This window comes from Sorex fumeus, unplaced genomic scaffold (genome assembly GCF_029834395.1).
Source record: "Sorex fumeus unplaced genomic scaffold, SorFum_2.1 ptg000265l, whole genome shotgun sequence".
Taxonomy (NCBI): domain Eukaryota; kingdom Metazoa; phylum Chordata; class Mammalia; order Eulipotyphla; family Soricidae; genus Sorex; species Sorex fumeus.
The window spans coordinates 10,321,911-10,340,157 of record NW_026606322.1 but is presented as its reverse complement, the minus strand read 5'-3'; the positions used below and the strand labels follow the sequence as shown (position 1 = coordinate 10,340,157).

The 18,247-nt window shown below is 44.1% G+C and overlaps 1 protein-coding gene across 2 annotated transcripts in view; it reads right to left on the bottom strand.

Annotated features, from left to right (window-relative positions):
• Positions 1 to 17,669, bottom strand: part of USF3 (upstream transcription factor family member 3) — a 63,634-nt gene extending 45,965 nt beyond the window's left edge. For both annotated transcript variants that reach the window (XM_056109212.1, XM_056109213.1), the window contains exon 1: positions 17,411 to 17,669. The gene's annotated coding sequence lies outside the window, so the exon portion shown is untranslated. The remainder of the gene's footprint in view (positions 1 to 17,410) is intronic.
• Between the last annotated feature and the right edge of the window lie 578 nt (positions 17,670 to 18,247).

Here is an 18,247-nt window from a genome sequence, read left to right as displayed (position 1 = left end):
CATGTTTAATAGCTGCACTCCACTGTGGGTGTAGAGCGCAACTTCCTTGTTCATCCATCTGCTGTTGGACATCTGGGTTCTGTCCATATCTGAGCTTTTGTACTTAGCACCTGCAGTAAACATAGGTATGCATATACCTTCTAAAATGAATGTTCTTTGTTTTCAGGGTAGATGTCAAGTGTTTGGAATCACGGGTCATATGGAAATCTATTCTTACTTTTTGGAAAAATCTCCACAATGTTTTCCATAGACAACAGTCCCACCAATAGTGAATGAAGGTTCCTTTCAACTGCACTCCTGCCAACATTACCATTTCTAGACTCTGACACACTGGGGTGAGATGACATATCATAGTTCTGAGTTGACTTTCCCCGGTTAAGTGGCATTGAACACTTCCTTATATGCCTACAAGCTATTGTATGTCTTCTTTGGGGAAGTGTCTGTTCTTCTTGTTCAAATGACTGACGTCTTGCCCTCCATTTATTTATTTATTTTTAATTTTTTTTTAAATTTTTGCTTTTTGGGTCACATCCGGGAATGCACAGGGGTTACTCCTGGCTTTGCACTCAGGAATTACTCCTGGTGGTGCTCAGGGGGATCATATGGGATGCTGGAAATCAAACCCGGGTTGGCCGTGTGCAAGGCAAACGCCCTACCCACTGTGCTATCGCTCCAGCCCCAACCCTCCATTTATTTTATTTTCTTTTGAGTTTTCAGGCAAACCCAGAGGTGCTCAAGGGTCACTACTGGCAGTTCTCAGGGTGCCAAGAATAATTTAGCTCCATGGATTGAACCAGGGCCAGCCACATAAAAGGCAAGCACCATAACCTGCTTATTCTTAATTTGCTCTTTACCACTAGAATAGAATCACAGAGGATACCTGTGAGGTCCCCATCCTAGAGAATTCTTTCAGGACCTCAAGGAATTGAATCACAGAGCTAGATACCTCTGAGGTCCATATCCTACAGAATTCTGTCAAGGCCTCAAGTTTTATACTAGCATTGCATGACATCCTTCACTGCATCACCAGATGTGGCCCAGTAGGCCCCCAAGTTCTCCAGGGAAGCATATCAAAAACCAAAAACAAAACACCTCACTTTTCAAGTGTTTCCTCCCTCAAGTGTTTCAGTCTTTCATAAGCTTTCTACTGTACATATTTTCCATTAATCTGATCCCACGTGTTTATATTTTTAATAAATTCCTCAATGCTTTTTATCTTTATAAAAAAATAATTTGTTTGTTTTGGCTTGGGGGTAGGAGGTGATCATACCAGGCAATGCTTAGGGGTCACGCCTTGGCTCACTGGTCAGGAATTGCTCCTGGCAATGTTCAAGGGGACAATATGGGATGCAGGGGATTGAACCCAGGTTAGTCATATGCAAGGCAAGTGCCCTACCAGTTGTATTATCTTGCCTGCCATCTTTAGATGCCACCAGTCCTAGCTTTACAGCAATAATGATGTATCCTTACTTTCTAATTTTATTTTTATGTATTTTAAGATTCTGTGGCTTACAATGCTATTAATAATGGTTTCTCTGTACATAATTATACCACACTCATCACCACACCCTCCCTCTCCATTTTTTTTTATTACACAAATAAAATATCCTTTGAGGTCAGAGCAACTGCACAGTGGGGAGGACGCTGACCTTATATGTAGCGACCTGGGTTAGTTCCCAGCATCCTGTATGGCCCCTGGAGCCCCACAGGTGTGATCCCTAACTGGAGAAGCAGAAGGAAGTCCTGAGCATCACCACATGTGACCCAGCCCTCAGTCCTCCCACAAATTAAACATTTTTATAAACATGAAATATACCACACTGCGTTTATCATAGCAAAGGATTTGTGTTATAAAACAAAGCAATCTTCCCCATTTTTTTCTCCTGAAATTTCCTGTCAATGATAATCAAACAGTATTTCTCCCTTTCCATATCCTTTTCTTTGGAATTAGTGAAATTCTAACTCAAGAAGAAATCCATATTAATAAGTAAAATCCATACTCAAGAAGAAACTTACATCTCTTGGAGAAACATATTTTTAAATTTCTACAAACATCTGTCCCTTCTTCCATTTAGTCATATCAATATGGATTTGTGTATATTTATTGTATTCTGTGGTTCAAACGCTAATGCTACAACTTCTTGTTCAAATGACTGACGTCTTGTCCACTGGGCACTCTAAGGTTAGATCCTGTGGCATTTTTCTATCATCTATACCTCATTCCCACCCCCCCCACCCCTTTTTTTAGTACATCCTTCCTTTGGGCACAATAAGATGCTCCAGTTGCCAAAGTGATAGTATACAGATCTTTTCCTTACATTAAGTCAACAAGGGTTCAAATGAAACCCCAGTTGGTCCCCCAAGCCTGCCAGGCTTGATTCCTGGGAGCAGAGCCAGAAGTAAGCTCTGAGTACTGCCAGATATGGCCCCAAAACCAAAACACAAAATTAAAAATACAATACTCCTGGCTTATTGTGGGTTTTCCCTACCCCAGCTCCCAGACCAAGAAATTCTCTATGCCACTTTAGTTCCTTTTATTGGAAAATGATATTCAGAAATGGTATCTGGGTGTTACTGCTGCTAGGTCTCTTAGCAGACAGATCCAGAGAATGCATGTATGTTTACTAATCCATGTATATAGATATATAACATATATTTATATAAAATCCATGTTGATACCTATGGATTTCTGTATCGATTTGTAGTTATACTAAATTTAAGTTGATGCCACTATATCTGACTCTAATCTAGCCATTACAAATCTTGGTACGGCCTTTTCCACTTCTTATTTTTACCCTCTTTGAAATAAGAAACTTGGTTCCTATTACCTACAACAATTTACACGGATTTCCCAACTCTAATATCCACGTAAAGTGACTCTAAACTCGGGGGCAGGAGCAATGGTACAGTGGGCAGGGAGTTTGCCTTGCATGCAGCCGACTCAGGTTCAATCTCTGGCACCCTATTATGGTTCCCCAAGCCCACCAGGACTGATCTCTGAGCTAAGAGGCAGGAGTAAGACCCGAGCACCACCAGGTGGGGCCAAATAAACCAATAAATAAATTAGCTAACCCGTACCCCACAGGCAGAATAAGTTAAGAGTCACTATCACCAATGCAAGTGGGCAACATGCGATCTGTTGAGAACCTAAATCGAACAGAAGAGGAAGGGCCAGAGAGAAAGCTCACAGGGTCAGAACTCATGCTCTGTGGGCAGGAGCCCTAGGTTTGATCTCCAGCTCTGTATGATCCCCAGGACCATGCCTGCCTCCACACCCCCTTCCCCAAAAGCAGGAAGAAGACTGAATTTGCTCTTTGCTTGACCTGTGACACCCATCTTTCCCTGTCCTTAGACATCAGAATTCTTGCTGAAGATCCCCAAACCGTCTTCAGACTCAGAGAAAATAAGCCCTGGTTTTCCTGAGCTGCCCTTGGGTTTGGACAGAAACTGTATCACCATTTTTCTGGGCCTCTAATTTACAGATAACAGATTATAGGACTCATTAGCCTCCGTGATCACATGAAAGAATCCCTCACAATAAATCTACCTTTCTGTATTTTTGTGTCTTTTTTTAAAAAAGTAAAATAGTTTTATTTAGGAAATATAAGAGATGGAGAGGGAGGAGGGAACCATAAGGTTAAAGAAAGGAATTACATACCCCAATTAGGGCTGCAGATGGTTCCAGAACTAGAATACACCCCTTCCTGTATACCTGTACATAGTGTTATTTTTCTCTAGAGAACCTTGACTAATATAATAATCAATACATACACCGATGAAAAAATGAATGACTGGGATAGCGTGAGGAATTGTTTAGATGCCCTAAAGGGATTCTGACGTAGAGCCACTAAAACCACTAATAGAAAGCCTCTTCAGTCCACATAGCCTTCATTGATGAATGGGTGATATAATGGAATAATTTTTGATATTAGACCTAGGATCAAATCTCAAAGGTGACATTTACTAGCTAGCTGGTTGCTTCCAGGATATAAAGACTTTCCCATATTAAACATAATGTACTTGGCTTTTCAATCATGCCATGCCATTTCTTCCCTAATATTATTATGAGGCATGTCACCTTTTATTGACAAGTTAGATTGTGCCTGAAGAAACTTTCTGTGTGGTCAGGAGCTATTTTTCACAATTTTCACAGACCAAAGGTCTTTTCTCTGTTATCCTCCTTTTTGAAGCATTTGAGAATGCTGATCTCCTTTTCTTGCAATGATCTCTTCCAGGTTGGTTATCTTCCTTTTCCTGGTTATGTGACATCTTTCGCTAATGCAAATCCTTGTCTTTCACTGTGACTCTCAAGGCTCCTTTTTCTATTTGCTTTTTCTCTACAAAGTTTCAAATTGTTTCAGTATAAAAGCCCATGTAATAAAGCTACCTTTCAACTCTGACCTAGCTCCCAATCTTAGATAGGCAAAGCTCTCTACAGAACATTTCACTTCAAATCTAATTAACAAGATCATTTAAGGTATTGCCTAGACTCTTGAGAGATCTTCTTTCCAATTTCTCCATTTTCTCAGACAGTAAGACTTTAACCAACTCTAGACCCAAAAACAACCTTCAAAACTTCTTATTAAATCCCACAAATTCTGTCCATATTGCAGCCTTTCCTATTTGCTATGGCCACATTTATATACATCAGGCCTTTAATAATTTCCTTCGACCCAAACTTTCCCTTTTTGTCAGTTTGTTTGAATACTCCTAATCCTGCCAATTCACGGTTTCAACATCTGCCTCTCCTGCACCAGAATCTGTAGTACTATTTTCCACTACTCACCTTACCAAAGCCAAACTCTTGGGCCCTTGCTTGCAGTCCTCTACCTCACACTCCCTAGGTGGTTAGCTCATCCACCTCACCTAGTCCAATGCACACAGCAGGCACAGGGCAATCTAGTTCACTGTGTTATCTGTGCTTCCCTGCTCTCCAATTCAGATCATTCCCTGTGCTCCAATTATTTTCTGTGGTCCTCATTAGCTAGCAGAATTTTTTTTTTTTGCTAAATCTGTGCTTTTCCTCCACTAAAATGCCCTTTCCATTTTGCTCTGCTTATCCAAATCCTATAAACTTTAAAAAGTCCAGTGCAAGTCTATGCTTCTCTAGCGAGCCTTCCTGAAAATTTCCAACACTAAGCCCTTCCTATGGTTATTCTGGATCCCAACATTCCTACTTCTTCAAAATTTTCCTACAATGCATCTTTTATTTTATATATCATTCAGCTCTCCTTCCCCAGTCGTGCTTTTCCATTCAAATATATCCTTACTAATTATTTTCCCATTGAAAGAACAAAATGAAATTTTCCCAGCTCTGCATCTTCTTTCTCACAACCACCAAGTTTTGTAAACCAGCAGTTTTTACTCACAGTTCTTTCTTCATCATTCCCCATTCACTCTTCAACTTCCTGTCACTAAGTTTTTACTGGTAAAACTCCTATGTCAATCCCACCAAAAATATCTCTACATTGTCAAATCCAATGACAATGGAAAATTTTCTACAGAAAAAATACCTGTTGCTTTTGGCCTTCTGGCAACAATACCTCACATTTTCATGGGAGCTTCTCGGACTCATTTCTGCAGTCTGACAGGGCCCTTAGACATAAGCTCACCTCATGAGGTAGGCACAGAGCTGAGCGACAAGACTGAGCGAGGAGAGAAGCTGGCTGCCGCCAAGACAGCCCAGGTCTCATGTGACCCGCGACACAGCTGCTTTCTGGCCTTCCCAACATTCCATCATTCATTCTGCCTTCTTGCACTCTTCGCCCAGTATTTATTCCTAAAGCCCCTTTTCCTGCTTATGTTAGCAAGCAATTTCTGTTACTCGCCGTCAAAGACAAACTGATGTCAGTGGAGTAGTGTAAGTAGCTGTACCTCTCAAAGTTAAACCAGAATGTTCTTCCCCCTGTCCCTTCATTGTGACTTTTTTTTTCTTACTCTTCTACTGAATCACCGATAGACCTTTACAAAGCTGTTCATGATTAGATTTCAGTTATACAATGTTCCAACATCGACCCCTCCACCCGTGCCCCCCCCCATGACCACCCACTGCCTGCCTCTATGGTGGGCGCTTTTCTTCTCTCTCTGTCTCTGTAGTGTACACACACACACACACACACACACACACACACACACACATATTAATATATATATGACTAATAATGGTCAGGAAAAACAGAAGCTAGGAGGACTGGTCAATGGCTGGAAACAACCACAAGTGTGTGTGTGGTACAGAGGGTAGATTAGATAGAGAAGAGACTGCTATGACAATAATAGCTGGGAAGCATCAAACTGGACAAGATCTGAGTGTGTTACAAGTAGGTAAAGGGATATTCTTTATTTATTTATTCATTTTTTGCTTTTTGGGTCACACCCAACATTGCTCAGGAGTTACTCCTGGCTCTGAATTCAGAAATTTCTCCTAGAGGTGCTCAGGGGACCAAATGGGAGGCCAGGGATCAAACCCGGGTCGGCCACGTGCAAAGCAAACGCCCTACCTGCTATACTATCACTCTGACCCCAAGGGATATTCTTGATAACCTTTTAGCATCAATACTGCAAGTCACTGTGGTTCTTAATGTTGAAGAAATCAGAGCAGCTTATACACTGGCCAGGAGACCAAACGATAACTCCATGAACCGGGAGGTAAAGATATCCTGGGCTCCTCATGCAGGCAAAAGACAATAAAGAAGGAAGTTACAGGAAGCAGTTGGGAATTGGACAATTCCTGAAATACCTCGTCAGCAGAGAAGATTACTGCTAAGCAAACTGCCAAGGCTCAGGCTGCTGAGGAATGAATTATTTGCAAACCACATGTGTCTTTGCTCCAAAGTCCATGTTTTTAGCATATTACTTTCTATTGATCAATCTACTTGTAGTCCTTTAGTTAAGAAATGTCCTCTCTCAGAAAAAGATAGAGAGAAAGAAGAAAAGTGCCTGCCATAGAGGTAGGATGGTGGGGGGGGGAGGGGGGAGTGGAGGGCTGGAGGGAAACTGAGGACATTAGTGGCGGGAAATGTACACTGGTGAAGAGACAGGTGATGGAACATTGTATGACTGAAACCAAATCATGAGCAACTCTGTAACTGTGTATCTCATGGTGATTCAATAAAAACAAATGAACCTCCCATTTCCATGCTTATAATGTGGGATGTTCATGAAAACTTTCTAACTGAAAACTAATGATCCCTTTAGAATTTTATTCTTATTTCTGGAGTTTGGCTGAAAACATCTTGAAACAATACCTTAACATGACACATACTCAAAGTGCTTACTGCCTTTTCCCACTAGACTGAAAGCTTTTATCTTATTAGTGTGGGGGGCAGGTGGTGGGGACAGATACCTGGCAGTACTCAGTGGTCACTCCTGGTGGTGTTTGAGGGACTACATGCGATGCCAGAGATTAAATGGGGGTTGGCTGTGTGAAAGGCAAACACATTTGGGGGGAGCTATACCAGGCAGTGTTCAGAGCTTACTCTTGACTCTGTGCTCAAGGATCATGTCTGGTGGGCCTCAGGGGACTACATGTGGTGCTGGGGATCGAACCAGGGCTGGCCATATGCAAGAGAAATGTTTCCCTGCTATACTACCTCACTGGTCCGAGGCAAGTGACTTAATCTCTGTACCATCTCTCTGGTCTTAGACCATAAGCTTTAATTTTGTTTGAGTTTTTTGGGGGGTATGGGGAGGGACACACCCAGTGGTGCTCAGTGCTCACTCCTGTCTCTGTGCTCAGGGATCACGCCTGGGAGGGCTTGGGGGACCATATGATGTGCCAGGAATTGAATCTCATTGACTGTGTGTAAGGTGAGCACCCTACTCATAGTACTATCACTCTGTATCCTAGACTATAAACTTTTAATGGTAGAAAACACATCTTTCTATTAAGGGCATTCAGGTAGGAAAGGAAGAAATCAAGCTCTCACTATTCGCAGATGATATGATACTCTACTTAGAGAACCCAATAACTTCCACCAAAAAACTCTTAGAAACAATAGACTCGTATAGTAAAGTTGCAGGTTATAAAATCAATACCCAAAAGTCCATGGCTTTCCTATACGCAAACAGTGAGAGAGAAGAAAGCAACATGAAAAAAACAATCCCATTCACAATTGTGCCCCAGAAAATCAAGTACCTAGGAATCAGCTTAACTAAGGAAGTAAAGGACCTGTACAAAGAAAACTACAAAACGCTACTTCAGGAAATAAAAGAGGACATGAGGAAATGGAAAGATATCCCCTGCTCATGGGTCGGGAGACTTAACATTGTCAAAATGGCAATACTACCAAAAGCATTGTATAAATTCAATGCAATCCCTATAAGGATACCCATGACATTCTTCAAAGAAATGGAGCAAACACTCTTGAAATTTATATGGAACAATAAGCCCCCACGAATAGCTAAAGCTATTCTTGGGAAAAAGAAAATGGGAGGAATCAACCTCCCGAACTTCAAACTGTACTACAAAGCAGTAATAATTAAAACAGCATGGTACTGGAACAAAGGCAGAACTGCAGACCAATGGAACAGGGTTGAATACACTGACATTTCTCCTCAATCATATGCTCATCTAATCTTTGATAAAGGTGCAAGTAATGTGAAGTGGAGTAAGGAAAGCCTCTTTAATAAATTGTGTTGGCATCACTGGACGGCTACATGCAAAAAAATAGGCTCAGAACACTGCCTAACACCATGTACAAAAGTAAGATCAAAATGGATTAAAGACCTCAACATCAGACCAGAAACCATAAGGTACATTGAAGACAAAGTTGGCAAAACCCTCCATGACATTGAAGCTAATGGTATCTTCAAAGATGCCACGCCACTGGCCGAGCAAGTGAAAACAGAGATAGATAAATGGGACTATCTTAAACTAAGAAGCTTCTGCACTTCCAAAGAAACAGTGACCAAAATACAAAGACAGTCTACAGAATGGGAAAGGATATTCACCGAATACACATCTGACAAGGGGTTGATATCCAGGATATACAAAATACTGGTTAAACTCCACAAGAAGAAAACATCCAACCCCATCCAAAAATGGGGCAATGAAATGAACAGAAACTTTCTCAAAGAAGAAATCCGAATGGCAAAAAAGCACATGAGAAAATGCTCTACATCATTAATCATCAGGGAGATGCAGATCAAAACCACAATGAGATACCATCTCACACCTCAGAGACTGGCCCACATTCAAAAGAACAAAAGCAACCGATGCTGGCGTGGATGTGGCGAGAAAGGGACACTCCTTCACTGTTGGTGGGAATGTCCACTGGTTCAGCCCTTCTGGAAAACAGTATGGACGATTCTCAAAAAATTAGAAATTGAGCTCCCATTTGACCCAGCAATACCACTCCTGGGAATATATCCCAGAGAGGCAAAAATGTATAGTCGAAGTGACATCTGCACTTGTTTGTTCATTGCAGCACTCTTTACAATAGCCAGAAACTGGAAGAAACCTGAATGCCCAAGAACAGATGACTGGTTAAAGAAACTTTGGTACATCTACACAATGGAGTACTATGTAGCTCTTAGAAAAGATGAAGTCATGAAATTTACATACAAGTGGTACAATATGGAAAGTATCATGCTAAGCGAAATGAGTCAGAAAGAGAGGGATAGACATAGAAAGATTGCATTCATCTGGGGGATATAAAGTAACAAAGTATGAGATTAATACCCAAGAATAGCTGAGATCAGCACCAGGAGGATTACTCCATAACTTAGAGGCCAGCCGGGTATCCTAGAGGAAAGGGCTATTCAGATAGAGAAGGGAGCACCAAATAAAGGATGTTTGGAGGATCCTCCCAGGAGGGGAGATGCATGTCGAAAGTAGACTATGGACTGAATATGTTTGCCACTCAATGCCTCTTTTGCAGACCACAACACCCAAAAGGAGAGAGAGAACACAGGGGATTGCCCTGCCACAGAGACGGGGGGATGGGGGGATGGGGGTGGGAGGGATATTATCCATGGTGGTGGAAAATGGGCACTGGTGGAGGGATGGGTATCTGATCATTGTATAATTGAAACCAAAGCACAAAAAATTGTAAATCTACAACTTTAAAAAAAATAAAATAAAATAAAGGGGAAAAAAAATATAAAAAAAAAAAAAAGTAATAAAAATTGTTCAAAACTTAAAAAAAAAAAAAAAGAAAACACATCTTTCATATCTGTAACCTCAATAATTAACAATAACCTCAATAACTAACAATAACAATAACAATGAAAGAATAATAAATATCTACCAAAAGATTATCAAGTCTTTCTTATTTTTCCATGACATTTAACCACAGATCTGGGTAATAAATATAATGTATCAGCATTGAACAACTGTGTTGAGTCCTTTAGTTATTTGATACATTTGTTCTTCAGTCCTCCTAATAAACTAAAGACTTCTTAAAAGCTGATTCTACACAATTTACTTCTGTATTCCTAGTACCTAAGAGTGCTGGGCATATGGTAAGCACTCAATAAATACTTGATGAACTGAATTAAAACACAGTATTAGCACATTAATAGAAGCAACTTATCATGCCCTACCAATCTAATTAAAAGATCTGGCCTTCTGAAGTACTGCAATTGTACCCATATGGAAAATTTAATGAGAAGAAGAAAAATTACTCTATCGGACAGTTAATAGCCTTTTTCTTAGCAAGAGTTCCAGACATACTTTACGGATAATAAGAGTCAACCTCTAGAGTTCTGAATGACTCAAGGTGTGCCTGTGCATATTGGAAAGAAAATTACATTTTAAGGAGTCTGTCACACTATAATTGCTCAAGTTTTTACTAATCCTTAACAATCTGTAGAGGAATATGGGACATAAAGATATTTACTAGTATAATCAATTAATGCCAAATCAAACTACACTAAAGATGTTTACTTGATCCATGCACAATACAGAGATTGGGGGCAAACCTCATGAATTCAAAAATCTACATATAATTCTGATCCCAAAATCTACTAGTTGCCTACTATTGACTGGAAGTCTGACTGATAGTTTAACACATACTGTGAACATTCACTGTCACTGTCTTCCCATTGTTCATCGGTTTGCTTGAGCGGGCCCAGTAATATTGTGAGACTTGTTACTGTGTTTGGCATATTGTATACATCACAGGTAGCTTGCCAGTCTTTGCCATGCGGGCAAGATACTCTCAGTACCTTGCCGGGCTCTCCGAGAGGGGCGGAGGAATCGAACTCAGGTCAGCCATGTTGGCAGCGTGCAAGGCAAACGCCCTACCCGCTGTGCTATGGCTCCAGCCCACTGTGAACGTTATGTGTACTATATGCTTTTATAATAAAGGTAAAGAAATTACTATCAAAATCTTAGAAGGGGCTGGAATAATAGCAGATAAGGCTCTGTACTTAGCATACAGCTGGCCAGGTTTGATCTCCAGCAACACATCTGGTCTCTAAGTCCTGACAGGAGTGATCCTAGAATACAAAGGCAGGAGCAATTTCTGAGCACAGCCAAGTGTGGTCTCCACCTGCTCCCCCATCCAACCCACCCCCTAAAAATTATAAGAACCAGAGATATAGAACAAAAGGCTGAGTACATGCTTTTTGCATGTAGGTGATCCAGATTCAATCCCCAGTATTGCAAGATCCACTGAGCACCAGAGAGAATGACTTGCAAGAAGTGAACTGGAAGTAGCCCAGGAATACCACCAGGTGTGCCAAATCATGCCCCCCTCCCCAAATAAAACTTTAAATGAATCATCAAAGGTCTTCACCCTCACCATCTTCATGATAAGTTTATCATGAAAATTAAGAAGGAGGTGGAGGAGGGTGTTGGGAAAAAATCCACATATAACTGGACTTATGCAGTTCAATACTGTTCATAATACAGTTATATATGGTATACGGTTACCTTTAATAATATAGAACATAGCAGTCATTTATTCATTCAACAGTTACTAAGTGCCTACTAATGAAAAACACTATGTTCAGTGATAGAAATATAAAGATGGAGACTCCGAAATAGATCTCTCAGAAGAGAGCAACACAAGCAACACACCATAGAGATACCTCCAGACCCCGCACCAGGCTGTTTCATCAAGGGCAACCCAGAGAGGGATAGGTGGGTTCTCCCACCCACCCCAACAGAATCCAAGCAGGCAAAAACCTCCAGAAATCAATCGCCACCATACTCATGGCCAATCTGCACAGGCTCTGACAACCTCATTCATGAGTGAATATGCTGGAAAACCCAGGTATGGAAGATTTGTGACTGAAATCTCCAGGCTCTCTCAGAGCTGGGGATGAGTGACCTCCCCCCATCTCCCTATGCTTCCAGTAGCCTAGGAGTCACCCCCAAGAACTGCTCTGGCGCCACATAAGCTCATTAACGGCCATGATCCAGAGACTCACAAATAAATCTCTCAGAAGAGAGCAACGTAGAGCGACACACCACAGAGACGCCTCCAGACCCCAAAGTCACATGCATTGAGAAAAATATCAAACTCACCTCAGATGTATCACCATATTTAAAAGTTTAGAATTCCTTGAGTGCTGTATCATACTCTACATCACGGACGTACAGGACAAGGGTTTAATGGCTCCAGGGTGAACTACAACAATCTTCACACACTTTCCTCTAAGGATAACTTCTGGAGCATTTTTAGCAGATTGTTCATAATAAGCAATACAAAATAAACTCTTCAGGTCCCGCTTTGGGGGTAGGCTTCGGAAATCGGGATGGAAACATTCAAAATGTGGTGGTGGGAAGGTGTAATGGTGGTGGGATGGTGTTGGTGTTGGAATATTAAATATAATACTGTGAAAAACCTTATAAAAATAAATTTATGTAGAATAACATGGGTTTGCCCTTTCTCCCTTGCCACAAGGAGCTTAGGTTTATCATGTTATACCCAACACAGTGCTCCCAAGTCACTTCCTTTCCTCTGTATTTATCTGTAAACTCTTCTCTGTGCTCTCCTCCCCAATCGGCTAATCACCTTTTCTCCCTAATCAGATTCTGTTGGCTTGTAGGATCAGATCCTTCTAAGAACTCTGAACTTGTATTGTAAATTATGCCTTTTGCAGAGTTTACCTTAAAGCAAAGTCCTTTCTATATGGACACAGGAAGACAGTTAACATTATGCTTGGGAGTTGATTGACTCCGAATAATATTAACTCCTGGGTATCTGCTTTCTTGACTCAGTTGCTCTTAGTTCCTAGCACCCCAAAAGCAGGGTCCTGATGAGGAACTGAATGAACACAGGGCAAGCTGTGAGCTACCCTGGCATGGAAATGGGCCAGGCCAAAGCGCCAGGATACTAAACTATGTTGAGGACATGATCATGGACAAATGCTGTCATGATCCAAAAGTAAGTAACGACGAGACTAGGACCCTTCTGGGGTTAGGAAGACTAACCTGGCCTGAGGACTGTGGAATATATAGTGAGCTGTCCTCAGGAAGAACCAAACCATAAGTTTATATCTCTTACTGTGCTCATACAGAATGACATTGCTAGAAATACTGGAAGTAGATTTACTACAACTCTTTAAGTAGATTACTAGCTGAGGAAAGAACACACCCTTGAGAAAAGGGATCCCACCCTTGAGCAGATCTCCTAGTAATTTGGAATAATCTCTTTAGATGAGATTTTATCCTTGAGTTAATCTCCTTGAGGACTGGTCTTACCTCTCTTTGTTGATTTGTTAATGTTCAATCCACCTTTGTGTCACCACCCTATGTGACTGCTACATAAACTAAGACTGTAAGGGCTGAGAGGAGGCGGAGCCTGAGGCTCAGGCTCAGACTCTGGGTCCAGCTCAGGCTCCAGAGGGCAGAGTCAGAAGTGAGAGGGGCTCAGGCTTGAGAGAGAGAAGTAGAAGGGGAGTGAAGATTGGAATAAACCACAATTGATACCAACCAGCGTGGCCCTCGTTTCCTTTCTTCGCCTGCCCATCGCCACTGACCTCCCCGGGGTGGGGGAAACGGCTCAAGGCTACGGAATGCAGGCGGTGGGAGAGATAGAGCACTGCCGGACTTCGGAAAACACACAAATTTAAAAAATGACACGGCCAACCCAAGTTCGATTCCTCTTCCCCTCTCAGAGAGCCTAGCAAGCTACCAAGAGTATCTCGCCCACACGGCAAAGCCTGGCAAGCTACCTGTGACGTATTCGATATGCCAAACACAGTAACAAGTCTCACAATGTCACTGGGCCTGCTCGAGCAAATCGATGAACAATGGGAGGACAGTGACAGTGACAGTGACAAAGATGAAGAGAACATAGTTTCAGTATTGGTGGGGTTTATGCCACCATGCAATGGTATATAAGAAAACAAGGTGAATCCTACTTTGGAGAGTGTTCAACACAAATGATCTGAAGGTAAGGGTCTGGCAAAGGCAGATAAGTATAAACATATGACAATGTAACTAGTATTAACACAGAAATAAATTACCCGCCTGTTATGGGGCCACAGAAGAGAAAATAACCCGTGAATAAAAGAAAATTGGAAAAGATATGAAAGAAACTGTTATCCATACATCAGTTCATGTTAAAATATGAATAAGAGACTACGTCCAAACATCTAGATGGAACTAAACCCTGAAAATAAAGTTTTAAGTTTTGGAACGGTCCAAAAGCAAACCAATCCAACTTAAGGCAAATAATTACATAAGAGTCAAAAGAAAACTCATCATTAAGTTTGAGAATTAAAAAACACACATACATATACGGTGTTCAACTACCACATAACAAAATTTTTTAAATAATATGTGACATTTGAAACATGTTTAAAATAAATCTTTTAAACAATATGTGACATTAAACTTCAAAAATAACCAGTTACTAAAAGTTAAAGAGAGCTAGCTATCAGGTGAGCCTCTCCAAAAATTGGAAATACCTGGTGGGGTGAGGGGTCCGAGGGAAGGGGTACTTATACGCTGAGAAAGACGAATACTGTTAACAACCAAGATCTACACTGCTTTCCAGTGAGACCAGGAGGTGTGAAAGCTCACACTGGGAAGCAACTGGAAAAGCTGAACACAGAAGTGAAGGTTTGATTTAGAAGAGCCTGGAACACGAGTCTAACTTTTTTGTTTTGAGGAGGTGATTTGGGCCACTCCAGGCAGTACTCAGAACTTCATCTGGCCAGAAGCAAGCTCAGGGCCTTATTCCCTGTACTGTCTAGGACTCCACAACACTAGTTTGGATATTGCTCTGCACTCAGTGCTTCTTACCCTGAAAGCTGGGCAGAAAGACCCAACAAAGCAGCTCAAAGGGCTGGAGCCCATGCTAAACATGAGGCATGCCCAGTTTCAATCCTAGAACTGCATGGACCCCCAAACATTGCTGGATACAACTCCCCAGCACAGAACTAGAAGTAGCCGGAGCAGTGTTAGAAGTGAAGCAAAAGGCCCCCAAACAACAACAGATAAAGTGAAACAAAAGTACAGTTCTGACTGAGAAACACTTGGGGGGGGGGGGGTATTAAAAGACAAGGCAAGACAAAGGTGGTTAAGAACCAAGTTTGAGGGGCAGGAACCATGGTACAGATGGTGGGTCACTTGGCTTGCATGCAGCCAACCGGGATCCCCAAGCCCATCAGGAATGATCCCTGATCAGTAAGCTAAGAGTAAGTCCTGCACAGGTTGTTATGGCCACAAATACAAACAAACAAAAAAGCAAAGCAAAAAGCCTGCTCTAAGTTCCTGCTTATAGCAATTAATTTTGAGTTGCTGGTTACCTACAGAAACTTCTCCCCTTGATAAGGCTAAGCTCTGAAGAGCCCCTTAAGTTCTCTTACATGACCAGCCCTCCCCCCACTGCATATTCCGTAACTTCAGAATTTCATTTCCAGAATGTCTCAAAAACAACTAACCTAGAGAGTAATTATTTCCCTCCTACTTTTCCTTTAGACGTCTGTAATAAAGTCTTTTTATACTAAGGCATATTTTAGGCTGCATCACAGTCTAGATTTTACAAATTTTGAGTGGGGGTGAAGGGGGGCACATCCAGCTGTGCTCAGGGCTTACTTCTGGCTCTGCACTCAGGAATCACTACTAAATCACTACTCAGGTGCTCGGAGGGAACAGGGTGTTAGGGACTGAACCCGGGGTTGCTACGTGCAAGGCAAAAGCCTTATTCGCTGGACTATCTCTCCAGGCCCCAAAACTTCTCTTTTAAACGGAATCTAATACTACACGTACAGAAGTTATATTGCTCTGATTTGAGCAGAAGATGAGGTTGAATATCATTCTTGTTGAAATGAAGACGTTGTACCATTCCGAGGATCATTGGGGGTTATTTTGTAACAAACGCCTTCAAGCACTTCACAAAGGGAAACAAATTATCCCATACAACTGGATATTAAACGAGTAGCCTGCATGAGAGCAAAGCGACATTACCGTGGGGTAAATCTGACAGCCTGTTGATCCTTCCACAAGCAGGCTAAAGTGTGTTGGCTTGCTGTTTTTAATAAAGAGCAAATGTTCAAATATGCCTACGGATCCATGTCACTCACGGGTGTGTGTGTGTGTGCAAGAAATCTGTCCTTAATAGGTAAGCAATTGCCTTCTCGAAAGCAAACTTAAGTCAGCCACACAGTCAGTTTCCAAAGCCTATAAACCAGGGGGGTGGGGGTGGGCGGAAGGTCTGGAGAACAAAAGTTGAGAGCTGATGCCTTGTTTCTGCAGGTTGATGCGTCTCACATTTTTCGATTTAGCGAATAGATTCCAACAACCAACAAGGGTAACCACGGGGGTGCGGAGAGGGGGAAGGAGCGTCAAAGTCAAAAGGTAAAACAACGAACAAGGAACAAGGTCAAGGGTTTTTTTTCCCCCTTAAGGAAGACCAGAGCTAGCTTTCGGGACTTCGCTGACCCCTCGCTGTAGCCCTCCTATTCAGAAGTGGGGTCTGGGGGAGAAATAAAGAAAAGGCTTAACGCAACCCAACAGCCGCCAGTCGAAACTCTGCGACCCAAGGGTGAGAGTTTGCAAAGCCGAGCGGGGTCCCGAGGCAATCGACGATGCCAGGCAAAGAACGGAGGAGGAGACAGGAAAAGGGGCAGCAGGCGGGCAGCGGGCATCCGGTCAGCACCTGGCTGCCCCGTCCTTGACGCGACCCGCCGCGCGCGCACCTGGGGAGCCGGGCAGGGCGCGCGCCCCCGCAAGGGCTCGGCCCCCGCCGGGGGTGGCCCCTGGGGGTGCGTGCGGGGGGCCCGGGCGCCCGGGGGCAGGAGGCTGCGCGCCCCGCCGGGCTCGGCCCGGGAACGACCCCCCCCCGCCCCCCCCCCCCCCCCCGCGATCCGGAGACGCGCCGCGCGCAGCCGCGGGGAGAAAGGACGGGGTGGGTGGAGCAGAGCCCGGAGCCGCCCCCCGGAGCCGCCCCCGCAGCCCCGGCCCCCGCCCCCAGCCCCGGCTGTCAGCCGCCCCCCTCCCGCACTCACTCACCCGCGGGCTGCGCGGTCTCGGCCGCGGCGGCGGCGGCGGTGGCGGCGACCCCCGCCGGGGTCATGATCCCCCCCGCCCCGGGCGGCTGCAGCAGGGGTGTCCGACCCCCCGGGGGGCCCGATCCGCCCGCGGCCCGCCGCTCTGGGGCTGGGGGAGCGCGGGCCCGGGCCCTCCTCTCCCCCCGCCCCCGCCGCCTCTCGGCGCGGCCACCGCCGCCGCTGCGAGCCCGAGCCCTCGAGGCCGGAGACCCGGCGGCGGCAGCGCGGCCTCAACTTTCCCAGCCCCCCTCCCCCCGCCCCTCCCCGCCCCTCCCGCGGCCGCCGCTCGGCTCGCGGACAGCCTACCCCGGCTGCCGGGCGCGCCCGCCCCCGCCCACCAGCCGACCAATCCGGTTCCGGAGAGGGTGCCGTCACGCCCAATCAGAGCCCGGAACGGCCCGGGCGCTAGGCCGGGGGGCGGGAGGAGGCGGAGGGAAAAGCCTGGCCGGGAACAGGGCTTGGGGCGGCCCAATGAGGAGGGCCGTGGGGCGGAGGTGTGCAAGTTGGGTTGAAGGAACAGGAAGTATTCTGCAAGGTAAAATGATGGGCAGGAAGGACAGCCAGTGGCCGAAGGAGAACCAGGTGGTTCAGGCGCCTTAAAGGGGACGCCGGGAAAGAACCCAAGAATAGGCGCTGTTTTAAGAAACTTCTTTGTACCCCGGTCTCTGTCCTGTTTTCCGTGTCTCCCAGTGGAGTTTGGAAGTGGGAAACGGAGAAGAAATGCTGGGCGAGCCTAAGAAGAAGGGAATGAGGGACGATTCCTCTCTGAATGATGAGAAAGGGGAGAATTCCGACGTCT